Here is a 6,301-nt window from a genome sequence, read left to right on the forward strand (position 1 = left end):
AACACTGTCAAATGGCTCCCTTTGCATTGAACTGCAGTCTCCAGCTATAAAGGCTGCCAGTACCAGCAGGGGCAAAGCTCTTAGCCATCCCTCAAAACACCAGGCTTCTGGTATCTGAGGGCTCCTGGACTTCCTAATGACAGAGGCCTAGGCAGCCCAGGTTTGGGATACATTTTTTCGGAGGAATCTCCAGGCACGACACTCAGAGAAACAAGCAGCCAGTGAAGAAGGTTGTGTGGCCCCTGTTGGGAAGGTTACTAAGCAGGGGGACCCTAGGTGAAGACAGCTGGGCTTCTCTGTTTTTTTTTTTTAACCGTCTTTCTCGGAGCTTAGCTGGACAAAGCCCTGCTGAAGCCAGAGGTGGGCCCATGGATATGTATCTTCTTCTGGCACCGTGCTGCTGGGAGGCGTCTCCCTTGAGAGAAATTATAAATGTTCTGGGCTCCTCAGAATTCCAGATTGTTTCTAAAGGCAGCAGTGCGACCTAAATGGATTCTCATGTAAAGCGCCCAGTCAGAAATTGATCTGGGAAGCTGGTGTTAATTCAAGACAGGATTACTGGATACTGAATGACTGAATGCTACTCAGACCTCACTGAGGGTTCACACATTTGAGAAAGCCTGGCATACTCTACCCTGAATTGCCATATGCACATATTCACAAAATGTCCAAGGTCTGGCACTATCAGTGTTCAGGTTATTCATTGCTGCCCTCATTTATCAAATACTTATTTAGAGTATTTGATATCAAATATTTATTCAGTGCCTGAGGGTTAAAACACAGGAATGTGAAGAATCACAATATTCTTGAGCCCTTAGATTTTTTTAGGTGTTTAAACAAGGCCAGGTTCTTCTCTAGGTGGAATAAAGTAAAATTCAGTTTGATGGGGGACAGAGGGTCTAAACAACTTCTCTATGGCCTACGCCATTGAAAACACCAAAATTTGTATTCTAAATTTTAATATGGAAATGTGGTCTGGCCTGATTCTCTTCCTTGTGTTATTGCTTTAATCTAATCCTTCTGTGGCAGTAGTCCCCAGCGCAGAGGCTTGTACTAGTGAATGTGTTTGGGGAGTACATAGAGGGAGAAATGTGGGTGTTCTCTGTGTGTGTTCAAAGCTTTTGATGTTAAAAAAACATACTCTCTACCCTGTGGCTTTTCCACTTACGAGACTTGCTCAGGCCTTGTGTATCCCTTCCTAGGCCTCTGCTCACATTTGACCCCCATGAAATGTCCTCCAGTCTCTGTCCAGCTCTGTTTCTTGCTCTTGGTGCCCTGTTTATACATCAAAAAACCAGTAAAGCTGCCCAGGAGTACTGATCTCTAATGCCAAGAATAAAAAATCACAATAAAATGTATAGCTAATTTTTCCTGTTTTTAACGTGCCAAGTACTTTACTTTCTGTTTCATTTTATATTCACAAGCTTTGCCATTGTTCTAATGAGGCGCTGAGGTCACGAGACTGGCCTGAGATCACATTGCTGGAACGCAGCAGATCTAGGATTCAAAACCAAATCTCTTTGACCCCCAAACCTATGCTCTGAGTTAAAATGCCGTGTGGTCTCCGCTAAGCCCCTTTAACACTCACTGTCTCCTGTTATGTCCTCTTTTCCATTCCTAATATGATCCGTCTTCTGTTCTTAATACAGGCAGCCAGAATTTTGTTCCTTTTCAAAGTTTCTTCAGAGAACCAATCTTAATTGTTGATCGATGTTTTCCATTTCATTAATTTTCAACCTGATCTTTTATTTCCTTTGACCTAGTTTCTTAAGACTTATTCTGCTGTTCCTGTTTTTAATTTCTCAGGTTTGATCAGTTCATTAATCTCTACCTTTCATCAAGATGAGCACTCAGGTAATACATTTTCTTCTAAGTACAGCTTTTCTTCAAGTTTTCATATTTAGTCTTGTTAATCATTCGATTCCAAGTATCTTCCATTATATTAATTCTATGATGCAGAAATTATTTGAGGAGTTTTTAAACTTACAAGTATGCATTTCTCTAACCTAATTGTAAGAGTATAGAATGTATGATACCAGACTTTTCTGTCCTAGCACATGGTCACTTTTCATAAATTTTCTGTGTGCTTGGAAAGAATGCATATTTGCCAGTTGTTGAGCAATGTTCTTATATAGATTCATTTTACCAAATGTGTTGGTGGTATTGTTTGGTTCTATATACTTTGCAATTTTTGTCTTTTGATCTTTTAATTACTGTAACAGAAATATGTATTAAATTTCTCACAATGGTGGTGAATTTAGCAACTTCTTGTAGTTTAACCAGAATTTCCTTTTGATGAAATAAATCTCTGTTTCTAAGTTGATATACACCTAGAATGGTTAAAGCTTCCCAGTGAATTACATCATTCATCATTATCCACCTCCTTAAAGTTTATTGTGTCTGATATTAATTACTTTCTCATCACCAGCTTTCTCTTAAGCAGTATTTTCCTAGTATATATTTTTGTTAACCTTTAATTTTAAACACTTCTGGTGGAATGTCTTCATATTTTAGGTGTCCCTTTAGGGAAAACATAACCAAATTGGATTTTATTTTTTAATTCGGTATGATAGTTGTTATCTTTTAACTAGAAGGTGTAACCTATTTACTCTTATTGTGAATTGTGATATATTTAGTCCATGTTATCATTTCTTCAGTCTTCTCATTTGGGCTTATTTGTTTTTTTCTGATCGTGTTCTTTCCTGCCTCAATTTAAAAATGTGTTCCATTTTATTTTTTCTATTAGTATAAAAATTATAAATTTGATTCCCATTCTTTAATGATTTTCTATAAATATTAACATTAATATTTAAGTTAAGTCCATGTCTTTGCATTCTCTTGGAATACTAAGACTTTATAATGCTTTCATTATAATGATACCACCACTCCATAGACAAATAATATGCTATTTCTGCTTATTATATTTTTAGCTCTACATGTTAAACATTTATTATTATTTTATACAGTTTCTATTTATTTAGATATACTGATATTTTTAACATTTATTCTTACATATTGGGGCTTTCCTTATGGGACCATATTCTTTCTTCCTAATGCACTTTTTCTAGAAGTTTCTTTAGTAAGATGTTGACGGTACATGGACAAAAAGAAAAGAACAACAGACACCAGGGCCTCCACCAGGTGGAGGACAGGAGGAGGTAAGGATCAAAAAACTAACTATCGGGTACTATGCTTATTACCTGGGTAACAAAAACATCTGTACACAAAACCCCAATGACATACAATTTACTATTATGACAAACCTGCACCTGTACCCCTCGACTTAAAATAAATGTTTAAATAAACAAATAAATAAAAAGATGTTGGTAGTAAGGTCTTTTTTTTTTTAATCTCAAAATGACTTTAATTTGACCTTGTTCAAAACAGGTGATTTTACTGGGTGTATAATTCTTTTCCTTTCTTTCTTCTTTTTTTTGTAGAGATGGGGTCTTGCTATGTTGCCCAGCCTGATCTTGAACTCCTGGCCTCAGTTGATCCTCCCCACTTGGCCTTCCAAGTGCTGGGATTACAGATGTGAGCCACTGTGCCCAGCCTACAGTTATTTTCTTTTAGAAATGTGTAGAAACATTCCACTCTCCTCTGGCCTCACTGTGCTCTAGAGAAGTCCCTGTATAAGTAATAGCAATAATAAGCAGTTAAAGCTTTTTTTTATAGTGTTACAATGTGCCAGGGACTATTTTTGGCTGTATTTATACACACTGTCATTTAATTGTCATGTCCATACTATGAAGAAGGTACTATTGTAGGTCGAGTATCGCTTATCCAAAATGCTTGGGACCTGAAGTGTTTTTGATTTCAGATATTTTCGGATTGGGGAATATTTGCACTTACATAATGATATATTATTTCATTTATGTTCATTTAAGTTCATTTATGTTTCATATATACCTTATACAAATAGCCTGAAGGTAATTTTATACAATATTCTAAACAATTTTGTGCATGAAGTACATGAAACAAAGTTTTGACTGCATTTTGACTACAAGCCATCACATGGGGTCAGGTGTGAAATTTTCCACTTCTGGTGCTCAAAAAGCTTCTAATTTTTGAGTATTTCGAACTTTCGGCTTAGGGATGCTCAACTTGTATTGTTATTTCCATTTTATAGATGAGGAAACTCAGGCAATTTGTTCGTTAGTGATAGAGCCTAGATTTGAATCGAGGCAATCTGGCTTCAGAGTCTGTACTCTTAACCGTTACACTGGCAGCATTTCTGACTTATTTGAAGTAGAACTTTTAATTTTTACTTAGGATTTGTGTAACTTCCCACATTTTATGTGACCTGTTATTCTACAGTTCTGGAAGATTATCAGACATTATCACTTCAGATATTGGCTTTTCTCTATCCTTTGTCTGAAATATCCAGTAGACATATGTGAAAACTTATTAATCCCTCATATTTTTCGCATTTCTAATCTTTGTCTAAGAAGCATAGTAGTCTCTTCAGTTGGAGTTTCTGTTGCATCATTTTTTCTTTTTCTTTTTTTTGTCCTAATTGGCTTAACCCTTTGCTTATCTAATTTAATTACTATATTTTTAGTTCTAGAAATTGTATTTGGTTCATTTTAAAATTAGCTTGGTACTTTTTATAGTCTTTTCTTGCTTGCTTGGTTATATTTTTAATGGTCTCTTTAATTTATTTAAGTGTATCTCATACAGTTATTTTTTATATTTATCCAATAATTTTAATAGCTTTGGTCTTTATTGTTTCTGCTAACTTTCTAATGGTGGTTTCTTTCCTTGTATATGTTTTAATCTTGCATGTGTTTCCTGGAATGGTAATTCTTTTAGACCTAAGTTTGGGTGGGTTTCTTCAAACAGAGTTCACATTGACCTCCACTGTACCCCTGGAGGCACCTCCACATGTAGACCATTTTATAGTAAATTATCAGCTTGAACGGTATAAATAATGTTCCCAATCCACATGAAGGCAGACTTCTGCTTGTGAAATTATATCTATTTATTATTTCCTCAACATAGGCCAGAGAAAAAGATAAACAAGTTTACTCACTTCCTTTCTCTAGTAGGTGGTCCCCAGCATTCACTCAATTTTAAGGAGTCCAGGCTTTCTAAAATTGATATTGGATCATACTTCCCACCTTAGGCATGCACTTGACTTAGTCACTCATCCCTCACTGGAGCTCTTGAAAACCTAAGCTCTGGCTTCCAGAGCAACTACCTACACTAGTGCTCCTTCCCCTCGCTGGATTTCTGCTTTCCTCCGAGGTTTTCTTTACAGTCTTGCCAACTCAGCTATGCCTTTAACATTACTTTTTAAAAAATATTGTATCCACCATATCTGATCATAACTTTTTAAGCTCCCTACAAATACCATTATATCAGCAACAGAAACCAAGAGTTACAGTTTTTACTGTTCCTCGGCTACCTGTTTGCTACCCTATATTGTTTTCTTTTTGTCTTATGTCTCCAAATCTTTTGAATAAGTGCTTCATGAGGAACATGCAAATAAAAATTTTACTTCTGCTCATACAGACATTTTTCAGTGATCTGTTTTTCTCTTCATTTTGATTGCTCAAAGATTCATGGACTTTTAAAATTCTAACCCAACATCCGGAACGTGAATGGTAATCTTATCTTCATAGACTCTCTATTTTAAACAATATTACACAAAATGTTGAATCTACTTTCTACCTCCTTAAACTCCATTCTCCTCCAAGATATTTCTACTTTTAAATCTTCCACATTTTCCTAAAGCAATATCCCATAAAAATCAGCAAGTTTTTGCAACAATTGAAGAAAAAATATCTGACCAGAATTCCTATAAGTCTTGGCAGAAATGATCTTCCCCTACAATTCATGTGTCCCAAAATTAAAAATCTTCCAGAAAGATTTTCAATGACCACTTGGACTTCTTTCTAGGAAGTTTTCAGAGGTTGTTATCCATAGAAGGGAAACGAGCAGGTTACTTATGGAGAAATTGCAAAGACTTCAATTTGATTTAACATCATAAAACAGGCCAGTGTCATGGATTCCCGTAGAGACTGGGACATCCCCCTACAGTTTACCCATATTATAATACTTCTGAAGTATTTCAGAGTCATCTGAACAGTATCTGTCAAATGTGAGACCACTTGACACTGGTCAGGTACTTTTTCTGCAGAAGCTGTATCACTTATTACAAATCAGTAAATTAGGGCCCCCAAACAGAGCACCAGAAAAGCCATTTGTACTTTGGGAAGATCATGGCAGACGGGAGGCAGGACTAGAATGCAGTTCCCACTCAGACAGACAGAGCAGCATGTGGAGGCTCGCCTCATGA

This window comes from Hylobates moloch, unplaced genomic scaffold (genome assembly GCF_009828535.3).
Source record: "Hylobates moloch isolate HMO894 unplaced genomic scaffold, HMol_V3 SCAFFOLD_1, whole genome shotgun sequence".
In the NCBI taxonomy this organism is placed as follows: domain Eukaryota; kingdom Metazoa; phylum Chordata; class Mammalia; order Primates; family Hylobatidae; genus Hylobates; species Hylobates moloch.